Here is a 24,352-nt window from a genome sequence, read left to right on the forward strand (position 1 = left end):
TTTAAACAGAATTTTTCTTAGAGAAGGGTATCCTGAAGAAATTTTAACAGATAATGGGGTTCAATTTGTTTCACATGAAATGAATCATTTTTTTAAAACATGTGGCATCAAGCACACTAGAACACCACTTTATCACCCACAGAGCAATGGTAAAACGGAGAGGTTTAACAGAGTTGTTGTAGAGTGTGTTCAAGCAGCTTTCAAATCCAGGAATTATGTTTTTCAGGCGATTAAAGATCTTGTTTGGTCGTATCGTACATCTCCTCATGTTGCCACCAATTATTCCCCATTTGAGCTTATGAGGGGGAGAAAAGCTTGTTCTCAAGTTTACCCTTTTTGGATGGTGAAGAGCTTTCATCAAGGTGGTGACATGAGAGACATGTGGGAATCTGCAAACAAAAAATCTTCTGAAACTAGCTTTAGAAATTGCAGACCTGTAAAAAAAGACTTCCACTGTATCCAAATAGGAGACTGGTTTAAAGTTAAAAATCCCATTTCAGTGAAAAAAGGCCTTTCAAAATTCTTAGATTCTCGAAGAAATGCTGTGAAATTGTCTAATGGTAACTGGTGGTGTACTTCTCAAGTTGCCAAAGATCCTTGTGTTTCTCCAAGAAATGTGAATTTCAACAATGTTTCAGAAGGGGATGAGGTCAGGAAGAGTACCAGAGTGTCTATCAGACCAAGTAAATTACGAGATTATGTTTAGTTCTTTATTTCTTTTTGTTTTGCATTTTTGTTTGGCTGTTTATTATTATTATCATTAAAAGGGGGGAGGTGTGGTGACTTGTTACATTACGTCATTGGAATCACCTTGTGTCACTGAGAATGTTGCTCAGTGTGCATTCCCTCCGAGGCAGTTATCATCTGTACTTGAACCTGCCAGCTGGGACGGCTCTCTTTGCTTAAGAATAAACATCGCTTTTGTGGAAATCATTTCTCGTGCCTGCTACACTTCTTTACAAGAATTCAATTAGTATACAACCAAAAAAGCTTGTGGCACAGTTAACCACAAACATTACAGTGGTAATAACAGAGCTGGTTCTCTTTTAGCGCGTTATTTAAAATGCAGTAGGGAAAAGAGTACTATAAAATCTATTATTGACAACAATGGCGTGAAGATGTTCAGGGAAGCAGCTACTGCAACAGGCTTTGCTTCTCATTATAAGGACGTATATACTCCAGAATACTCACCATCAGAAGACTCCCTCAATAGTTATTTCTCAAACCTTAAACCTAGAGCATTGCCACTGGTTGATCACACATAAGGAGAACAACTGTTTCAAATGGCAGAACTTTATACAGCCTTACAGTCCATTTCTAAGGGCAAAGCACCAGGTCCAGATGGCTTCACAGTCAAATCTTATCTCCACTTTGCTAAACTCCTTTTCCTCAAACTCTTAAAACTACTTAATTATCACAGAACTTCAAACTCCACTTCTGGCTCATTTGCAGAAGCTATGATATGATTAATTTCTTAAAGGGTTGTGTTCTGGCCAATTGCAAAAACTATAACCCCATTTCCTTAATAAACAGATTGTAGAATACTTGCCAAAGCTTTAGATCTTTGCTTGATCCCTTTTAAGCCTGATCTCATAGATGTGCACCAATCTGGCTTCCTTCCCAATAGAAATGTTGCAGATAATTCTCAACTTTTTAAAACATTATTAATAAAGCTTATAAGATCAATGATCATGTAGTCTCACTATCTATAGATGCAGAAAAGGCATGTGATAGGGTAACTAGTGTAGCAAAGGCTTTGGAATGGAACGGCCTCGGTCCAGAATGTTGACACCTTATATCATTGTTATACTGGGTTATAACAAATGGTATTCAATCTCCCTTCTTTCCTCTTTATAAGGGAAGTCGCCAGGGCTGCCCCTTATCTCTCTTATTATTCGTTTTAGCTCTAGAACCTTTTCTTCACCTACTAAGGACTTTCCGGTGCATTTATAGGATCCAAAGTTAACAATACGCACATTAAATTTACTGAAAATGCTGACAATATTATTTTATTTATGTCACATCCACATCATTTCCTTCCTGCTTTCTTACACAAACTCAATCTCTACTCTGCTATATCAGGCTATAAACATAATGTAGATAAAACAGAAGTATTACCACTTAATAAATACTGCTCTAAATCTATTATTTTCAAAGCAGGCCTCTCCTGGAATTCTTCCAAAATTAAATGCTTGGGTATATGGTACAGAAACACTCTAAGGACACCCTGAATATTAATTCAAATGTCGTATCAGACAAATTCCTTATATTCTCAGAGCAATAGTCTCTGTTATATCTCTTTTTGTGGGGTTGTCTAGACACTATCATAATGATGCTCCTTCCTATTATCAATTTCTTTCTCATGATGCTTCCTGTGAAGATACCCAAGTCCTATTGGCTTAGTGGATAAAATTCTGTCTAAAGTTCTGTGGCAGGGTGAACCTTCTCGAATCTCTGTCTGAAAATTAAAACTTTCCAAATCCCTGGTCAGAGTTAACTTTCCAGACTTTCTTAACTACTATTGGACTTTTGACATCAAGCAACTACAACTCTAGCTGTCTACACCAACTGATGCTCCGCAGAAGTTGTGGTTCTCTCTGGGACAAGCTCTGCTTTCACCCTCATCTCACAAACACATTCTCTTTATGTCAAACCCCCTCACCTAGCGCTGTCTCTCATGCTCGCACTATACTGAAACCTTACTATATGTCACACCTTACCCCCGGTGATCAATTATTTAACAGTCCTATTTGGCATAATAATTCTACAAAAGAGGCGTGTAGCACTTTATGTTGGAAGGCATGGATGAACAAAAGTATCGTTCTTATCTCACAACTATATAATTCAGACTCCCTTATTCCATTTTCTGAGCTATCATCCACATACAACCCCCCAGCTCATATGTACCTCCAGTATCATGAACTCTGTACCCTGGTCCAAAATACTCTTAAACAGCATTTCTCTCCTCATACCTCGCATTACCAGCTCCTTTCCGCACCTGATTGCATCATCCACGCACCCTAAAGCTGCCTACATATACAAACACTTAAGAATTCCTGGTCCAACTAGGGTCAAACCACTTCTAAAGGCACTGTGGGAATCGGATCTTGGTGTGTTTTGCCAACCCTTGTGTGGGATAGATTTTGGAGCAAAATACATTCTACCGCTCGCAAAGCCAGTCTCACACAAACAAACTCAAACATTACACATTTTTTGCGCTACACTTTTCTATACTCCCGCTCGTCTTTTTAAACTCAAATTTACCCGTCAAGATACTTGCTGGCGCTACCATACCCAAATGTGCATGAATTTTCACATGTTCTTTTCCTGTCCAGTACTGTCCATTTTCTGGGCATCGATATGGAGTCACATCGGAGCTATCATCCATGTTTCCATACCTCTTTTGCATGATTTACTGTTTTTGGGTGGTTTGCATGAAATCTGAAGTCCACACAGAATGATTGGAAAACCAGTGGTTCTCCTGCTTTCTGTAGGTATTTCTGTTATTACCTATAATTGGAAATCTACAGATAATATCACCCTTCTGTGATGGTGGAATTCAGTCTGTTACCATCGAAGACTGGACATTTATAAAATGGACTCAATGCAATTATACATCAAGCGTCATCAGGTATGGATGCCACTCAGTAAATATTAGTCTTCGCACTGCTAAGGGAATTAATTTTACCCATCTTACCTAGCTGTATAACTGCATAATTTACACTTTAATGCATGTCTTTACAATTTGGCAACCCTTTTCACTGAATATGTTATAGTTTGTTACTATGTTTGCTGTAATAAACTGCCATTCATTCTACATACCCATAAGGCTATAACTGATTTTACTCTTTATAGCTTCTCCCTCTTAACTTCCTTCCAATCTCCATTCTTTTTCTTCACTTTTCTCTTATTCAAAACTCATGCTTTGATCTCACATAACCATCCTTGGACACACTTTTGTATTTTCCATTGTGAAATAGGTGCAATATACCGCCTAAACTGGTAAAGTTCACAATTCACATGTTTGCATTTGCAATGTGTTTCTAATGTATGTTGTTACATGCTCAATAAAATATCTTAAAAAAACAGAATCTGAATCCTTCCTTTTCAGGGACAATGAAAGTGAGGGCAGCCGTGACCCAGAGTACTATTTTTTCTCTGCTCTTCAGAGACAGTGCTGCATGGCCCAGATTGGACCAGGGCCACAGATATATCCTGATTGTTTGTTCTCCTGGTAGAGTTCAGTGGTAAAGGGAGGAACCCTCTGCTAGTGCAAGGTTTGGTTCTTTATTGTTTTGACGGTGTGAAAGACTCAGATCAGGGAGCTGGAACGAGTATTAAGACGGGACTGATGATCAAGATGTTGAGCATTTCTTTGGCTGTTCTGCAGACTGCATCGACTTTTTTGCACAGTGCTGCCTCATTTCACCATCTTTAGAATGTCTAATGAACTGCTTCAAAAGAGGTAGCAGCAATATAAGACGTGGTCTGCAGGTGTGAACACTGGCGATAAATTCAAGAATGACTGGAACAGCCCCCACCACACCCATTCCCCATCGTCCGTCTCAGCTGCTCTTTCTGACTTTCTCCCGAGCAACAGCAACTAGTCAACAACTCAACACAGTAACAACATCAGTGTAAAAGCCGCGAGTGCACGTGAAAGACAGTACACGGCGAGGAGGACGCAGCTGAATAATGTACATTGGCAAACCAAATTATGTACTTAATTGATGAACGCCACGGGAAACATCCTTTACAACGAAACTTTTACAACGCAGTGCTATTACAACGCAGGTTTTACAACGAAAACCATTACAACGCATTGCACTGGGGGGCGCTCTAGGATAGGGAATAGATTTAATTTACTATCCAACACCTTCCCTACTATCCACGGGGACTGGAGTTGGAATAGTAAATTAAAATATTCACTATCCAGCACCCCAAAGCGCTATGCGTTATAACAGCATGCGTTGTAAAAACTGCGTTTTAACAGCATGCGTGGTAAAAGCATGTGTTGTAATGTCATACATCCACCCCACAGTGGTAGTCCTTGACCCTTGTGTACAATGCTTTACCTGGCAACACGCACAAAGAGGGAGCGCAGCAAGGGCAGAAATTGTCGATCACTGCACGGCTTAACAATAAAGCCATAAAGTGATTGGTCATGCTCTGTGGACAGAAGGCTCCCACACTGCCTCAAGTGTAGACACTGCACCAGAGGCTTAGCTACTGCCTCTCTTCCCTCTTTAGCCAATTTAGACACTGCTCCCATACTGTCATGTTACCAACACAGCATGAGAGCAGTGTCAGGATTAGCTCGGGCAGGGAACCTCACCGCTCATTAGTTGACTTGGGGATTGTGGTTGTGTTTCCCCTGGGCTCACTCATTAAAATTAAGCAGCTGGAGAGGCCCTTGGTGAGCATGTCGGGGTGGCAGGAGGAATGGAGCTGTCCAAACTGACATGCGCACTTTAGGCCCAGGTGCCCTGAGCATTGTGTCTGCTGTGCTGCTGTCAATATAATTAAGCCCCTCCCCCAACCCCCTTAGGCCCACATCATTGTGCACTGGCTTCCTGACTCAGGCATACCGGCCCACGGCTGAAAGCTAACTGCCGCAGGCGTTTTAATAAAAATAAAGACGAATGTTTTACAAATTTATCAAATTATTCATGTTTAATAGGAGAGGTCAGGGGGCCAAAAATATTAGTGGCGCAACAACCTAAATGCCACCCCCCTCTCACTTAGAGCGGGGACACACCGACATGGCGTTACCATGCGCTTCATTACAAAGAAAAAAAATGTATATGGTGGCCAGCTATATAGCCTATGTCCATCTGCTGCAACTGTCCTTTCCAATGCTGTATTGGGTGTTGTGATTGGTGCTGTGGTTCCTGAGATTACCCGCCTCAAAGGTTTGGGCTCTCTCTTTATTATATTAGTATAGATAGTTGAACATTGCTTAACAATTTCATAATAAACAATAACCAGAAAGGCCCTGCACGCTTTCACTTACTTACATTCTTTGAAAGATTGACATTTGTTTCAAAACAAATGAGAAAGAAAGTTATCAGCTTCTTTGAAACCTTGTACGTTATTTAAAACTAATCACTGGAAAAAGGATTTCAATCTATACTTAAAGCAGAAATATATTCAAGAAGACTTAATAGTCTTATTGCAATGAATAATACATGAATAAATGTGCGTTTAATCTTGATATTTATATACCTAAACAAACAACGTATATAATTCATAAAGAGGGATACGTAAAAGAAAAAGTAATTGTAATAGTGCCAGGAAGGTTGCTCTATGCAAAGGTGAAGCGTCAAATATACTTAACTTATATTCTGACAATATTGTTAAGTGAATGATCCAAAAAGCTTTAGAGTATAATATGGTTTAGTAGTATTTGCCAAAACAAGGCTAGGCAGCAGTCATTAGTGACCATTAGTTAACATATGCGAGAAGGTGGATTATTAGTTGGGGTGGATAATAGCCTGGCACAGAGCAAAAAGGCTTAACTTAAAAAATATGTAAAACATTTAGATGGACAAAAACAGTTAAAAAGCCGCAAACGCAACACAATAAATATCCCACTTCAAATCATAAGATCACAGAATAATTTAATAAACAAAGTGAGACCAAAATGACAAAGATCCAATAAGTGGAACCGAAATTATGAACGTTTACATTTTCAAATAAAAATAGCACTAAAAAGAACCAACTTCTGTCATCTGGTCATCACGCTGTGCTTCACCGGGATCTAGGTATGAGTTAAGGCTGACTGAAATGGAGCGCAGGTTGGATAAAGAAAGTGGGGTAGTCCCGGTAGGAAGTTTTACATTCTGAAGTATTCTCTGAAATGGAAGTCAAAAATCACACTTTGGGATTTTCTTTTTAAAAATGGGAAAAAAAGTTTGATGCGTGGATTTGTTATGTTGACAGAAGCTTGTATCAAATTAAACAAATAACCACTACTGTGACTGTGGTTCTCCCCAATGCTTAAGAAATGACCAGTCGGCTTGGTGGTAATTTCTAAATTTAGCAGGCTGGGACTCCATCGCCCTGATGGCCTTCTCCTACACCGCAAAAATATAAATTGGTCACTGTTTTGTGAGCTCAGATTTCTCCAGCAGGGTAAGGCTACAAGCTGCAGCCAAACAGGGCTTTAAGAGGCCAAAGACCCTCTTCACAACATCCCTAAGGAACAGATTTGCTGCTGCTGAAAAATTCAGAGCGTGAGCAAGCCCAATCTTTGGTCCTGTGGCAATGCACCTTCATCATACTGACTTGGCAGGCTTATCTCAGTCCTGTAGAGGTCTTTAAAACAAAATAGTTTTTCCATCAGACTAACTTGGCAGGTTTATCTCAGTCCTCCAGAGGTCTTTAAATCCAAAAAGTTTCTAGGAGGAGCACACTTTGGCACAACCAAGGGCTGGAGGACCTCAGGAACAGCACTTGGGGTCATGACTCATTCCAGCAGATGCTACCAACAGTGTCTGTGTCAGGTCCAGTTCCAACTGGTCAGCCGGACTCTTAAGGAAAAGAACCACGCCACCAACTCTGATTCCGACTCCAGCGCCGTGGTCCATGCTGGTTCCTGGAACTTTGAAACTGCATGAGCAGATACCTATAGTACTTTCTGATGCTGAGTGGCGCTAGTCTGACCTTGGCTAAAGCTGTGCCCCACCACTTTTGGGGCACCACTACACCTACTTGATCTGCCGCCTCCACAAGGGAGAACACACACCTTGCACTCCCTTTTCGACACAGTCTCAGACAACGATTATGAAACGGTTGATGCATTTGCTCAGCCCTATCATGACAACAGCAGCAGCCTCAATACTGCCCCTGAATCAGGTCCCCTCACCCCATGTCAAACATTGAAACACCATCGCCCTGCACAGGGTGACCCAGCGTTCCTGTCTCAGCACCCTTTTCCCAAATGTTTAGTTGTTCAGGCATCCACAATCAGATCTAACCCCCACAATTTTCCCCCTACTATCCCTGATAGGGAGTTAAAACGGGTAAAGATGTTTGGGAAGTGAGTTTTCTCTTCAACCAGTCTGTCTCTCTGCTCAGTAAATGCCAGGCTTTCCTGGGATGCTACTCCCACACCCTTTGGGACTCGGTGGCTCAAGTCCTCCCAGGTATCCATGAAGATCTCGGACCTGTCCTTGCCAAGGCCATTCAAGACAGTCAGGAGGTGGGCAATTTCACAATTTTTTTGTGACTTGGACACCACAGTTTTCATCAGGCGAGCCATTGACACCAATATTGCCATTCCCTGCCATGCATGGCTGTAATCAAACAGGTTTTCAGGCGATGTCCAGTCCCCACTTATTGACATGCCCTTTGGCAAGATTTGCCTGTTTGGGGACAAAGCTGATTCTGCTTTAGAGTGATTCAAAGAGAGCAGGGCCATGGTCCACTCTGTGGGCTTATCCGCCCGCCTCACCAGCCGCACCAACCATCCGTCCCTTTCTCAGCTTTGGTATAGCTGTTCTTTATCTCCAACCGCCTGACCTCATCAAGGAACCCAGCAGTTTTGTGGTTGAGGTTGTGGTCAGTATGAAAGGGTTGCTCGGTCCACTGCCCATTCCACCTGTAGCACTATCTGCAAAACCCATTTATTGTGTACGCAATGGAGCACAGCCAGCCTGTATGAGGCAAAGAAAGTAGGGTAGTCCCGGTCGGAAGTTTTACATTCGGAAGTATTCTCTGAAATGGAAGTCAAAAATCACACTTTGGGATTTTCTTTTTAAAAATGGGAAAAAAAAGTTTGATGCATGGATTTGTTATGTTGACAGAACCTTGTGTCAAATTAAACAAATAACCCCTACTGTGACTGTGGTTCTCCCCAATGCTTAAGAAATGACCAGTCGGCTAGGTGGTAATTTCTAAATTTAGCAGGCTGGGACTCCATCGCCCTGATGGCCTTCCCCTACACCGCAAAAATATAAATTGGTCACTGTTTTGTGAGCTCAGATTTTTCCAGCAGGGTAAGGCTACAAGCTGCAGCCAAACAGGGCTTTACGAGGCCAAAGACCCTCTTCACAACATCCCTAAGGAACAGATTTGCTGCTGCTGAAAAATTCAGAGCGTGGGCAAGCCCAATCTTTGGTCCTGTGGCAATGCACCTTCATCATACTGACTTGGCAGGCTTATCTCAGTACTGTAGAGGTCTTTAAAACAAAATAGTTTTTCCATCAGACTAACTTGGCAGGTTTATCTCAGTCCTCCAGAGGTCTTTAAATCCAAAAAGTTTCTAGGAGGAGCACACTTTGGCACAACCAAGGGCTGGAGGACCTCAGGAACAGCACTTGGGGGCATGACTCATTCCAGCAGATGCTACCAACAGTGTCTGTGTCAGGTCCTGTTCCAACTGGTCAGCCGGACTCTTAAGGAAAAGAACCACGCCACCAACTCTGATTCCGACTCCAGCGCCGTGGTCCATGCCGGTTCCTGGAACTTTGAAACTGCATGAGCAGATACCTATAGTACTTTCTGATGCTGAGTGGCGCTAGTCTGACCTTGGCTAAAGCTGTGCCCCACCACTTTTGGGGCACCACTACACCTACTTGATCTGCTGCCTCCACAAGGGAGACCACACACCTTGCACTCCCTTTTCGACACAGTCTCAGACAACGATTATGAAACGGTTGATGCATTTGCTCAGCCCTATCATGACAACAGCAGCAGCCTCAATACTGCCCCTGAATCAGGTCCCCTCACCCCATGTCAAACATTGAAACACCATCGCCCTGCACAGGGTGACCCAGCGTTCCTGTCTCAGCACCCTTTTCCCAAATGTTTAGTTGTTCAGGCATCCACAATCAGATCTAACCCCCACAATTTTCCCCCTACTATCCCTGATAGGGAGTTAAAACGGGTAAAGATGTTTGGGAAGTGAGTTTTCTCTTCAACCAGTCTGGCTCTCTGCTCAGTAAATGCCAGCTCTTTCCTGGGATGCTACTCCCACACCCTTTGGGACTCGGTGGCTCAAGTCCTCCCAGGTATCCATGAAGATCTCGGACCTGTCCTTGCCAAGGCCATTCAAGACAGTCAGGAGGTGGGCAATTTCACCATTTTTTTGTGACTTGGACACCACAGTTTTCATCAGGCGAGCCATTGACACCAATATTGCCATTCCCTGCCATGCGTGGCTGTAATCAAACAGGTTTTCAGGCGATGTCCAGTCCCCACTTATTGACATGCCCTTTGGCAAGATTTGCCTGTTTGGGGACAAAGCTGATTCTGCTTTAGAGTGATTAAAAGAGAGCAGGGCCATGGTCCACTCTGTGGGCTTATCCGCCCGCCTCACCAGCCGCACCAACCATCCGTCCCTTTCTCAGCTTTGGCAGAGCTGTTCTTTATCTCCAACCAATATAGCCTCATCAAGGAACCCAGCAATTTTGTGGTTGAGGTTGTGGTCAGTATGAAAGGGTTGCTCGGTCCACTGCCCATTCCACCTGCAGCCCTATCTGCAAAACCCATTTATTGTGTACGCAATGGAGCACAGCCAGCCTGTATGAGGCAGGATCCAACGATTCTTCCTGGTTTGCCAAACCATAACTTCAGACAAGTGGGTCCTGCAGAACATTTGCAAGGGATACGCCTTGCTCTTCATCTCTTCTCTGCCACACATTTCCAACATCCACCTGGCGACTGACGGAGGACCATTACTTCATTTTGTGATAGGAAGTGGAAGCCCTTTCGGCCAAAGGGGCTGTCAAGAGGGTGCCATCACCAGAAGTAGGACGTGGTTGTTACTCCCACTATTTCTGGTGTTCAAGAAGGATGGATGTCTTTGTCCTATTTTAAACGTGTGCCCACTCAAACCTTCCTCCAGAAGGTGGAATTCAAGATGCTCACCCTAGCCCAGGGTCGTGACTGCCCTTGATCCTGCAGACTGGATAATGGCATTGAACTTGCAGGACACCTATTTCCATATGCACTTCCTATAGGCCCATCGGCGGTACTCGCAGTTCATGGTGGGGCAGGAGCATTTTTACTTTACTGTGCATCCCTTTGGTCTTACCACCACCCTTCGGGTGTTCACAAAGGTGATGGCGGTGGTGACAGCACACCTTCAGAGGTCAAGGGTGCCAGTTTTCCCCCACATCAACGACTGCCCATTGGAGGCAGGCTTGTCCAAGGCAGTTAGCGTTTTTTAGAAACACGGCAACGCTGACTCTGCTGCTTGACCCAACGGTATATGGAGGTTGCACCCGGCTGTGGAGCGCTTATCTGTATGTCCAGTGACTCCAGCGTGGGACCTTCCTTATTTCACCTCCCGCGGACTGATTTACATTAACTAGAGGTTTTTATTGCTTTCCATGCTAACCTGTTTCGCTGTATTTTAACTAATATTTCAAGTTGTCACGACTAATACCAGTTCATATTACCTACCATTCAGACATCTACTTGTTTAGCTTGCAGTGATTCTTTGCTTGTTGTTTCCATCAGCTTGTCAACACGCGAACACAGTAACAATCTGGATATCCAGAGAAAATAATCAGTTTCTTAATAGGACTGCCAGTTAGTACAATATGAGAAGCCCTTTCTGAAATTCAAGTCTTTCATTGATCTCATCCGTCATTTTCTTATTAGACGATATACCACATCTATTGCACTACATCAGACTCAAATCAATATGGCTACCTCATGAAGGCGCAACGCCGGAACACGAGTAGGAGACAAATTATGTTATCCATAAACATATTGTTGAATTTTGTATCAATTTTGATGGTTTGAATGTAATTGTTTGTATCATTTTATGTCTAATAGTACAACATCATGTCAATACATATTTATGATGCATCATTAGGCCAAGTATGAATAGATCAATAAGTGTGAACAAATACTATTCTTATATCCAAATTGTGTCACATACAGAGGCAAAGAAACAAACTGTATATACACCAAATTTATTATTGCTATTACTTTAATTCATCCTTTTTTCTCAATTTAAAAGAAAAACATATTAAAAAACTTCTTCTGTAGAAAACAAAAATAAAATATCATATAATTTTTGATAACCAATTCTTTCTGGTCACTTATTGGTTCTGTTTAACAAAGGTCCACCCTTTTATCCATTTCCTGAATGTTTAGTGGCATCCAATAATTTCACCCTGATTTAGGAAATTAATTCAGGGGTAACCCTATTTTCACACATAATTGTCCCAGGCAGTCATCAAGCATCTCCAGACTACGGTGAACTCTCTGTGATCTTCTGTGGGGTTTACTACCAAAGTGTGTTAGTCATACCTCACTCCTTCTCAGATGCTCCCCTTCATTGAAATTGTTCTGGACATATTCGGTTTCATGCCTTTCCCTCGGGAAAGAGAGTTCAAGGCACATGCAGGCTATGATCCTGATCTTCCAGCCTCGGTGCTGGATTTCAGTGAGGTTGACTCTGAAGCTCAAGGGGCTGATGGCCACCTGCATTCTGCGGGTCCAGCACGCCAGGCCGCATATGCAGTCTCTGCAGTAGGATTTGATGTCTCAGCAGACTCAACATTGAGGGGACCTTTCCGATCATGTTTAGGTTTTGGAGAAGATTGAAAAAGATCTGCAGTGGTAGTTATTGGACTGCAACTGGGTCTGCGGCAAACCCCTCTCCCTTTACCATCCATAGCTCACGGTGGTGGTTGATGATTGCTTCAGTGGCAATCTGGGAGAGGTAGAGATCAAAGGTCTCTGGTCTCTGCCAGAATCCTGGCTCCATATCAACGTTCTGGAGCTGAGAGCCAACCGCTTGGCATTGAAAGCCTTCCTTCCTTCCTTCCATTCGTCAAGGTGAGACTGGCTCAGGTGCCCACAAAGGAATTTTCCTGGTGGTGAATCACTTGGCAGGCTCTTTGAATGCCAGGCAGACAAACTCAGCCATCGACAACTAGCAGATCACGAGTGACGATTACACCCGGAAGTGGCGCAAGGTCTCTTCCGTGAATGGGGAGAACCATGCCCTAGTTCGATCTCTTTGCCTCTGCTGAGTAGTGCAAAGTCAGTGCTTTTGCACATTGGAGTTTCCTAAGCATAACTCGCTTGGAGACATGTGCTGGCTCAACTGGAACTTAGGACTTCTGTATGCCTTTCTGTCAAACCACTCATGCGACGAGCTCTCAAAAAGATCAGACCAAATCGAGCCCAACTCATCCTAATGGCTCTGGATTGGGCACAGAGAGTAGGGTTTCCATCACACATGGGCTTGAGCGTCTGTCCTCTGATCAGGCTGCCCCTCAGGTCGGCTCTGCTGTCGCAACAAGTGCACCTGAGCCTTTGCAATTTCCAACCTCATGCTTGAAAATTGAACTATGACAGCAGTTTACCTTTAACCTTCCTCCGGTTGATATCATCTTGTCAGCCAGGCACCCCTCGACAAAAGCTGTATACGCTTGCCTTTGGGGCAAGTTTGTGAGTTGGTGCACCAAGATTGACTCCCTCCAGGCCAAGTTATGTGACGTTCTGTTGTTTTTGTCCTAGACACGGCAAGGCTTTGCTATTGACACTGTTAAAGAGTGTCTTTCCTTTCTGTTTGTTGAAAACTAATAAAGAGAGTTAAACCATAAAGAGTGTCTTTCATCTCTTTTACGTTTTGCTGTTCAAAAATGGAGAATTCTGTGGCTAGATAGAGTCTCTACCAGAAAGAGCTTTACCAAAGGCAACTAACTTGCAGCTGCAGTCCGTGCTGGTAACAGCGGTGGGGTCGCATGGGGGGATTTCGAGGGCTGATGCAGAGGGAAAATTAATTATTTATTTAATTTTCCTTCTGCATCGTCCCTCGAAATACCTCCCAGGCTGCCCCACCGCCCCACTGCTGTTACCTGCACAGACCACAACTGCTAACTTGTTTGTTCGTCCAGGCTTGGTCATAAAGTGCTGTTGTATATCCTTTTAATGGCAACAACTTGAAATGATGGCTCTTTGACTGCTACATAAATACATATTTCATATATTAAACACCCTCAATCAAGTTCAGAAATGATGAATCTCCGATGTGCATTGCTCCAATCACTATAAAGTACTTAGTGAGCAATTTACAGCTGTTGCACAATTTACACACTGTAAATCATGAACTTCAGACGTTGCCGAGAAAATATTTAGTTAATCGAATTGCACCATCACAAAGGATCCTGTGAGCGGTGTTCACCAATTTGTGAGTAACTTATAGGTGTTCTGAAATCTGTCTTCATTCAACGCTGCAACCTGTACTTCCTTTCGTCTCACATGCCTTGCTTTCAAGTTGTTCATCTTGGGAGGTGTGGGAAGCAAACCAGTAAAGTTCTTTTATTTTTTTCAGATCTCCCTTCAAATGTTCCTCTTTCGTCGGAGAACAGCACCACATGGGAGGTTTAGGCCTGGTCACCAGCACTGAGAGGAGGACAAAGTTGTTTTTTTTCTGCCCTTCTCGGATTGCAAAGTTTGACTTTGGTTCCTATGCGGAGGTTTGTTTGCATGGAGCGAAAGTGTGCTCGGTCTGGGTAAATATTTGAGGTTATGGATTAACCAGGAGCCCACTGGAGCCGGCGGACAGAAGACTTTGGAGCTGTCCTACAACTACAGGAGCAGCAAGTGAGTAAAAAATCTATTTTTTTTATTAATTTGTGTTTCAAAAAGTAAGTGGTTGGTACTAAGCCCCTGAGTGGCTTATAGTGAAGTGGCAGGGAAAGGCAGACTGTCTAGTGCCCTACCTAGTGGTAGGCTGTGCGCCTATGCGATGCTTGGTTCAAATTTGGCAGGCTGCTTGGATTTCAGAACTAGAGTTTAGCCGGCCCAGAATGCAGGCACATGAAGTCAGACCAGTCTTTACAGATTACGTTCTTACTGCCCTGGTCCCAATATTGTTCAAGACAAACTGCCTTGTTGGGCTAAGACAAGCCGAGAGTTTTTATGGGTTACATTTGCAGAGCCTCGCACTGCTTCTATGTGGATTGATGAACATTCCCAATTCCGTCCTTTGGTTTAAAGGAGAAAGGAGAGAAAACTAGGAAGCGGGAAAGAGAGATCGGAGAATAATATACAGATTTATTAATTTACCATATTAAATAACCTAGTACTCGCATGCTCATCCATATTTCTTATTTGTTTTGGTATTTGTTCGTCTTTGACGATGTTGGAGTTTGCCAACAGAATGTAGAGTGTCAATGTACATCAAAATAAAAAAAAAGGCATTTGTTCGAATTCACTTCGCACAGGCTACTAAAATTGTCAGTTTTGTATGTTAAAGTTCATGTTCAGATGTCTTATTTTTGTCTTATTTCTTGCCCAAAATCCCTTCCGTAGAACTTTATTCCACGCCCCACGGTGAATATACAATTGAAAAAGCTACAATTACGACTAATATGTGAGTTTTGGAGAAGGAAAATCTTTAGTACGTTGGGCTTTTTTCTTTTCTTTTTCATTTATTGCAGTGTTTTTCTATTTCAGAAATCGTTGTTTTTTCACAACCCACAATGAGTGCCAAATTTGCAAGGCTAATAATTAACGAAATATGCCTGTTTAAAGACTAAAATTCACATTCAGAATTCAGATATTCAGAATATAAAACAAAATACAGATTTCAATTTTTGATGCAAACAGTACTTTCTGCTTCAGAAATAACTGCAGCGTAATACACGCAAATAAAATTGGATGTGTAATAAATAGTGTCTCAATGTTAATTAGGCGTATTCAAGCAATTTATATGATCTTGTCTCTGAAGGAAGGCATTGTTGTGTATCCTAAGTTCTATGTTGAGAGAAGGCATTGGATTAGCTAGTTTTCCAATAAAGGAGTGGATTTCATATCCTTGGTGTTGAGTGTGAGTTGTGAAACATATTTTACCACTGTGTTATGAAAGCTGGATTTTAAAGACAGCAGTGTGTGATACAAATGTTTGCCCATATTTGTTACGTGATATTTTGTTTTAGTGGTGATGTTGTCTGTTTTTGTGCTATTGTGTTTTTGTATTGCATTTTTAAATTGTCATATTGTTGCGCTGTGGTTGTGGTGCTGCATTGTGTTTTGACTGTTTTGTTGTGTTGGGCCCTGTTATGTTTTAATTGTGTTGCCATGTTTCTTTGTTTATGTTATTGTGCTATATTTTGTAGTTTATTTTAGATATCTCAACAAATGATAATATCATGTGCCACTAAAGTTCCAGTAAGAAACAACCATTTACCACTGTTTATGGTGTTAAAATAACACTGGTCCAGCTCTTCAACTATTTGAGACAATAGCCAGTCCAAAAGTGTGGAAAAAATTGGGAGGCCTATTCACAAACTGCATTTTGTAGTACATTTAGTAATACTACAATAGTACAGTTTGCATATTGCAAACTGTTTTTCACTAACATGCACACCTCTCCCATCCTTTCTATGTGAAGATCTCCTTCCCAAATGTAGAGATCTACACACACACATGTGGTGTGGGAGAGACACAAGGAGTGGCTGTAAAATGGGGAATACTACAAAATGGGAGGGGTTCAGGGAGGAGTAAGTAAAGGTTTTGGCCAGGAGGCTTACTCATAAAGTGTAAGCCCATTGCTTTTCACAAACTGCACTTCTATAATTAATACAGTCAAAAAGGAACCAAAACAGTCATACATGTACTTCAGCTCTGGTTTGAAGTAAGTCCAGCACCACACAGGACCAATGAATGATTCTGAAAAATAATGGAGGTAGGGACTTAAGTTGAACCACGCATGAAATAATGTATAAATAACTTTATATACACCTTTTTTAAAGGTGTACATACATTTGAATTAACATAAAAAGTATATCTAAATAATAAAGAGATATTATATTTTACAATATATGTATTAGCATTTTAATAAATGTAACTTTATTTTTTAAATAATGATTATAATATTTGAAAATCTATCTATATATACATTTTGATGATGTTTAATACATGCTCTGTGATGATGTAGCAGACATCTGGGGGCACTTAAGAGGGACTTACCTGCTTCCTCCCGGTCCCGCTGTTGTTTCCTTCCCGCTGCTGAACCCGGCCATCAGCGCAGCGTGGACGGACTTGGGGGACTACATCTCCCGTGAGCCCTTGCGCCGGAAGCCGCCACCGCCTGCATTCTACCGTGCCCGGAGGCGCTTAAAAGACAAGAGAGCCCCGGTGGAGCGGGGCTCTGTAGCAGACATCTGGGGGCACTTAAGAGGGACTTACCTGGTTCCTCCCGGTCCCGCTGTTGTTTCCTTCCCGCTGCTGAACCCGGCCATCAGCGCAGCGTGGACGGACTTGGGGGACTACATCTCCCGTGAGCCCTTGCGCCGGAAGCCGCCACCGCCTGCATTCTACCGCGCCCGGAGGCGATTAAAAGACAAGAGAGCCCCGGTGGAGCGGGGCTCTGTAGCAGACATCTGGGGGCACTCAAGAGGGACTTACCTGGTTCCTCCCGGTCCCGCTGTTGTTTCCTTCCCGCTGCTGAACCCGGCCATCAGCGCAGCGTGGACGGACTTGGGGGACTACATCTCCCGTGAGCCCTTGCGCCGGAAGCCGCCACCGCCTGCATTCTACCGTGCCCGGAGGCGCTTAAAAGACAAGAGAGCCCCCGCGTCGCGGAACTGCACGCGGGTCGGCGCCGGGAGAAGCCCGGGACAAGGGCGGGGCCATCAGCGTCCATCAAAGGCCAGAAGAGGCCGGGACGGGACACCCCCCTTGGCACTCAACCAACAAAAAAGAAAAAGGGTAAGGAGACTCAACGATATTCCCCATTTTCATACAGGGCCTTCCCAAGATACTCGATCAATTCTTGGTGGTTGATGCTGTTCCCTTGTGATTTCATATAAGCTAGTTACGCCATGTCCTGCAAGGGGGCCCCCAAAAACATTTCCTCCAAGTGTGACTTGCTTAAGGGAACGATGGACTACTACATAAAGAGGGCAACTTCCCCCATTCCCAGTGAACCAGAGAGAGCAGAACGTTGCCTGGCCATGGATACTTCTTCCAGTAGAAGTTCTCCCTCACAGACAGCCGACGAAGCTCCCGATTAATCACTGCTGGAAGAGTTAAACAAACTATGTAAATCCATGTACGCTCCTGTCGATTCAAGAAGTGTGCAAACCAGTGCTCCTACCTGCCCTACAGCAACCACTAGTCCCCAGTCCAGTAGATCATTCCATCTAAACAAAACTTTGCAGGGTACACCCCTTTTAGCACAAGCAAAATTAAATTCGAAATCTAAAGTGTCCCCTCAGGTCCCTTTTGCCAAAAGGAAGCGAGACGGTGCCAAACAAATGGGGAGTCAGGCAAAGCAATAAAAACTGAACCCAAGTCCCCCATTGTCCAACACTGCCATCTCTAAAGCACCTATTCAGGCTACTTTATTGGCCCGAATCGAAAACATGATCAAATCAATAATATCCCCGCTGATGGAAAAAATGATTAGCTTAGGGGATAGGCTCACGGGTGTTGAGGAAGCGATTAAGGCCAACTCGTTACTCATAAAAAGTTTGGCAGGATCCTTTCAACCACAGTTTCCAGCCCCCACAGAAGTGCCTAAAATTACCACACAAAGTAACACTGCCCATAATCATCTAGTAACCTCACATATGACATATTTATACATCCCGGAAGCAGCCTCAACAGAACGGAGTTCTTACCCTAGAGTAGGGCCGAACAAAGAATCTATAATACATAAGGGGACAGCTGCTAAACATGGTAATACGGCATATAAAACCAACCACTTACATTTGCCACCAGAGGCCGCTCCTTTTGTGTGCGTCCTCTCGGGAGTACCAGAACTTATAAAGGGGAAAAAACGAAAGACAGCAGGACCTAAGAAACAAGGTTTTGTTCTGGCTAACTAAAAATAGACCTCTGCCACCCAACATCGATGGCAGTATACTAAGTGTCAGAAGAGTGGGCTGGCTAGGACGTCTTCTAAAAGATATTGCTGGTGATTTAGTACTTGTAAAATTCAGGAATAAACACGTTGTCCCACATCTCCAAACACGGCAGTCACAAATAGGAGATGGCCATCTGGGGCCTAAGTGAATTTTACCCTAGATCATTATACCTATACGCCCCCTCACCAAGACAAAATGTAGAGAGCAATCACCTGATGGGCAGAAGTGGCCTCGTATCGTCGAGTGGTTACACCATCCCCACCTCCAATCGATTTGACTTACTCTCGGGTTCAACTTTGATGGATTAAATTGCATAGACATAGATATTATCCATATGGAAATTCTAACTTGTATTGAATTATATTTAGACCCAAAGAGATTTGTCATAATTGTATTTGTAGTAACATTTTTTATTGACATTTTTGGAGATTTTATTTTTCATGTGAATGTAATATCATGTTCTATGCTTTTATGGTTACATTTCTTACCGAATAAAGTACCTTTGATTTGAATACATAATAAATAAACAATTTAATTTAGGTGGCTATTTCTTTTCAAATAAATCATGAGAAAACTAATACTATTTAATATACTTTAATTGAATATATAAGGCAAAATTATGTTTTTAGTACTGTAACATTGCTTTTCTTTTGTTCTACACTTAAAATATATAAAATTAATTTAAGATAATATTTATCATAAAAATATTTTTACTTTTTTATGATTTAATAAACTTTTTTACTTTCCCCTATGCTTTAGTGATGGGGAAATCTCTGCCAGGTGGTGGGGACCTCCGGCTGTGTGTGAAAAATTAGTAACTTTATATTCATAAATTAAGATATGCAATGAATTCAGGGTTTGGAGCCACGTAAGTGTGCCCTTAGGCGTAGATTTACACTGATAAATGATGGTTTGCCAAAAGTAGTACATTTACTACAAAGTGTAAGTGTACCCATGTTGATTTGCTCACATATATGTTTACATTTGTAAATATGCTACTGTGACTTAATTTAGTGATCCATTTATGTGAAACAGCCCATACTGTTTGAGGGCTGATTTCTAGGTGGTGGGGTAACAAGTTTAATTATTTGTAGAGCCCTCTGATAAAATGAGAATTTGTTTGTGAGCCTATTATTCTCATCTAGCAAAGTGGTATATTGGATTATGGAGTGGCACTGGCTACAACTGTGTGGAAAACTGAAAAGTTGTTTCAGGTATAGAACATTTATGGAAAGAAAGGCAAGGAATTAACTTGTTGAGACAGGAAGATTGAGTAGTTGCTAGAGACCAGGGAGAGGGTGATATATCAGGAGGCTAAATAGAAGGATAGAAAATCTTGATAAAGAACATGGATGTCTATCAGAGGCCATCACTGGTATTATTAACTTGTTCTGTATATAATTATTTGTACCCCTCATTTAATATTTCTAAGTGCAGTTAATAGCAGGTGTTTCTATGAGAGACTTCAATAATGCTGAATTTACCGATCTTGTAAGAATGAAAAGCTGAGTCAGCCTTGTCAGGAATCAAACTTGTGAATGGAACACAAATGAGAACACCACACAGGACAACTGGAGTCTAATATGGAAATCGGTATTCTCATGTAAAATTACCCCAATGCTATCCCAAACGAAATACTGGCTTCTCCACAGGACGTTTTGGACCCCCTCGCTCCTGTTTAAATTATCGCTGAGGGAGAGTCCGACATGCTGGAACTGTAACAAATTCATCGGTGACCTCCCACACCTTCTATTACACTTTCTCCCTCTTTTGGAGTCAAGTACTTGACTACATCCAGTCCCTACTAGGAATCTGGCTAAAGTTTTCCTTCACTACACTTGTTCGTGGATTTCTAGACCCCCAACTCAGATCACCCAATGATAGGATACTAGTAGATACTTTACTAATTTGGGGCCTGTAAATCCATTCTAGCTAATTGGAAAAACACAGCAGCTACTACTTTCAAGGCCTGGTTATATTGGATACTTTACCTGAGAGTGGCCGATAATATTTCCCTCTAAAATTCCCCCTGGAAGCCTAAATCTATACCAGTTTGGAAATCATTGGATGACTATTTCACCCAGCCCCGTGAACTATGAACAGTTGCAATTTCTAAGACATAACCAGTCACTCATAGTACACTTACAACCCTCCTCCTCCTGCTAACATCCTATCTAGTTAAATATTGTTCTTATAATATACCCAAATTTGCCATGCCTCCTGATACAGCTCTTGGTCTTTGACTTCACCTGTGTTTTCTGTTTTGACATGATATGCCATATACTATTCAGTTACGTCCTGCTGTCCAAGACCTGCTGTGCCTCAAGCCTACATTTTTACCACTCAGGTGTCAATCTACCTATTTTTTATTTTGATTCCTTACCCGTGTTTCATTATATTATTGTTTTGTCAAGATGCCATGTATACTATTTAAGTTGTTACTAAAGTACTAATCAAAACCTGTGTCTTTCATGTGCATTACTCAGTTGACAGTACACTTCACCTTTTGGATCTACATGCACCCTACACTAATGTAACAAGCAACTTTTTGTTTGACTCTTCCTTGTCATAAAACTAGTAAAATCTTTGAAATAAAAAAAATACTTACCCCGCTTATGCTGGAGTGGGAACAGTACATTTGACATCTCCAAAGTTCAACACTTTCGCTGCAGTTGCTCAGATTGGAGTGGAAATAGTTATTCTGACTCCGTGAAAGTCCAACACTTTCCCTACTATTGTTTAGTTAGTGTTATTAACATTTATTTTATTTGTTTACATTTGTAAAATGCGTTTTTTATTATTTATACAAAAAAATAGTATTTTTTTATTTATACTAAAATGTAGATTTGTATACATTCATTTTATTTTGATATAATTTAATATATAAAAAAAAAAATGTAATATATACAGTTTTATTGTTTATTTTCATTATGAATAATTGTGACAGAGAAGTCTTCTGCATGGTAAGAGATGTTTATCCCTGCCCTGAATGCCCAACTGTACTTTTGTTTGGATCCCTAATGCTGTATTTTTTGTCATAGACAAACATGGATCATGCATGTGCGCCATGAGATAGGACTGCCTCACAGATTGCGTTATTGTTGGTCCCAGGAGGGGCACCCAAGTGCTACCTTCATAGTGGTGGAAGGCCACTGCCTTCACCAGGAGTTAAACAGCACAAGTACTGTGGTGGCAGTGTACTGTTTAGTCATCAGTAATAGGGAACAGGACCTTTTCATCCTGTGTCACTGGCGTGAGGCCTACATGCTCACTCACCTTTTTAAGTTCCACTTCTGTGTTCTTAACTGACCTTTGGCCTACATCAGGTAGATGTGAAGTGCTGTACAGCGCAGGAGTGGTGATTCTGCGTTTAATGTGTGTGTGAGCCTGAAAAGGGTGCAGTACAGTGCAGTAAGTGCATGTACTGAATGTATGTATGCCTAGTGGGACTACATTTCATGAAGTGCTGTGCAGAGCATGCTCAATGAAGGCATGTGTTGGGTGTATGTGTGCTTGCATGAAGTACAATACATGAAGGGTGAAATGTTGTGGTACAGTATAGAAAAGCTCCAGTGCTGAACAGTGCGTGCAGAATGAATGTGTGTGCTGAATGCAGGGTACTTGTAATGATACAATGCATGGAGGTAATAGTGCTGGACAGTAAATGTGCTATGAATGTACACTGAGTAAGTGTGTCTGCAGTGGTACAGTATATGGAGGACACTGTGTTCTATTTTGAGAAGCCTTGCCCTGCCCGGTGAAGACATGAGGAGGAGAGGAATCTCCACAAGCAGATTTGTGTAGTGCTGCATTCCTGTGAACTGGATGGGACACACACTGGCGGTAAAGACTTCCTTTACACTTCAAAAGGTTTCTCTTTGATTCAGTGATAGGTCACTGGGGCCTGGACACTTCTGAGGAATGGAGATGAGGCTGATAATGGAATCATAAATAGTAGAGCTGTGAGTCTGGGATTAACCTCTCCATGCACATATCACTGTGGCTGACATCCAGTTGTGAACTCTGGTTACTTCCATGAATTGTGTTGTGGGAAAATCAGTTTCAGAGTCTTGCCTGCTGTGACCGACCGCTTCCATAAGGCAAGAAGAACAAGAGGTTTCTACTTCAAAAGGGGCAGAACCCCAATAAAACCTACAAAGACTCAGACTCTAAATTACATTTTAGTGACTCCAAATGGACTATAAGAAGGGGAGGTGAGACCTCAAACTCTGATACCTCCAAACAGCCTGTGTGAGAAGAGGAAGCTCTCGAAGACAAGTACCTGTGATCAGGACTGAGGGGCAAGGCCTGCTAGCCTCCCTGCATTGTGACAGGGCAACACCCAGGGAAAATCCAAGATCACTTGCCCTGGAGCCTGAAGCAACAGCACCAGGCTGCTTGCCAAGACCAGTATGCCCTATGAGGAAGAGGAGAGTGCTGGAGGGAGTGAGGTCCAGTGGGGAGCCCTAAGGAGAGGACTTCCTGAGCGAGGTGTGAGGAGAACAGCTGTGCACTGATTGAGTTGTTGCTTGTGTGCAGGAGTGGTTCAGGAACCCCTGTATGCCAGGTGAGGGACGCTGTGAACTGAGCCATGTGAAAAATGCCATGCGGGAAGAGCCATGCCTGCACTGCCGGGCTGCAGTGGCCCTGTGTGCCAGAGGGGGCCATCGTCTAACGTATTTAGGCCAGGAGCATGAGACATGTATCCACCAAGATCAGCGACCCTGTATGCCTGGAGGGGGCCACTGTAGATGAGGGCAATCATTCCCGAAGGTGCATAATGCAGGAACCCTGTATCCCAGTAAGGACTTCCGATACCTCTCTGGCAAGTGTTTGGGTCATGGCCCAGATGATAAGATTGCTGCTGTGACCGGCAGGTCAATGCTGGCAGCCACACCAGACTGCTTCCCCAAGGAATCCAGAACAACACTAAAGACATCACACCCTTGCCAGAGCTTCAGTCAGGAGTCGGAGAATTCCCACCCCCTGTTGGGAGAAGATTGACTTACGGGAGCAGCGGGAGCAGCTCCAATCAGCGGGCGAGCTGGCAGCGCTGCTCAAGAAAAGAGCCTCTGCCTCCTGGGTGCTGCTACCTGTCCTGCGTTCAGCCTGTCTTCCCTGAACAGTATCTGGACTCAGGGCACCCATGGAGAGGGCACTCACTGCACTGCTGAACACTTCCATACTGCCAGAGCGGGTAAAACCGGAACTGGGCCCGTGTGATCACAGAGGACTCACTGCTAAGAGTGCTGTGGAAACATAGACACTTTTGACTAATTACTATAGAGTCAAAGAGGAACTTATGAGTACAGCCTACTAGTACGCATTCCGTGGATGGAGCCACAAGTGAATGGGGAATAACCTAGAACATGTGACAAGCTAGAGGGTGGGACAGGAATTTGCCTGACAACTACTAAAGCCCCGACCTCAAGGGGAGTGTGCTATTTAATGAGTATTGCTATTCCTTTGCATTTGTAGCATTAGAAATACCATTAGAAAGTCATACA

The 24,352-nt window shown here is 42.8% G+C and overlaps 1 protein-coding gene across 1 annotated transcript in view; it reads left to right on the forward strand.

Annotated features, from left to right (window-relative positions):
- The window catches only part of PROC (protein C, inactivator of coagulation factors Va and VIIIa), a 269,683-nt gene that overhangs the window by 48,525 nt on the left and 196,806 nt on the right, over nt 1-24,352 (forward strand). The window contains exon 2 of the mRNA XM_078666037.1: nt 14,303-14,574. The gene's annotated coding sequence lies outside the window, so the exon portion shown is untranslated. The remainder of the gene's footprint in view (nt 1-14,302; nt 14,575-24,352) is intronic.

The sequence above is a fragment of the Lissotriton helveticus genome, chromosome 11 (assembly GCF_964261635.1).
Source record: "Lissotriton helveticus chromosome 11, aLisHel1.1, whole genome shotgun sequence".
NCBI classification, from domain to species: domain Eukaryota; kingdom Metazoa; phylum Chordata; class Amphibia; order Caudata; family Salamandridae; genus Lissotriton; species Lissotriton helveticus.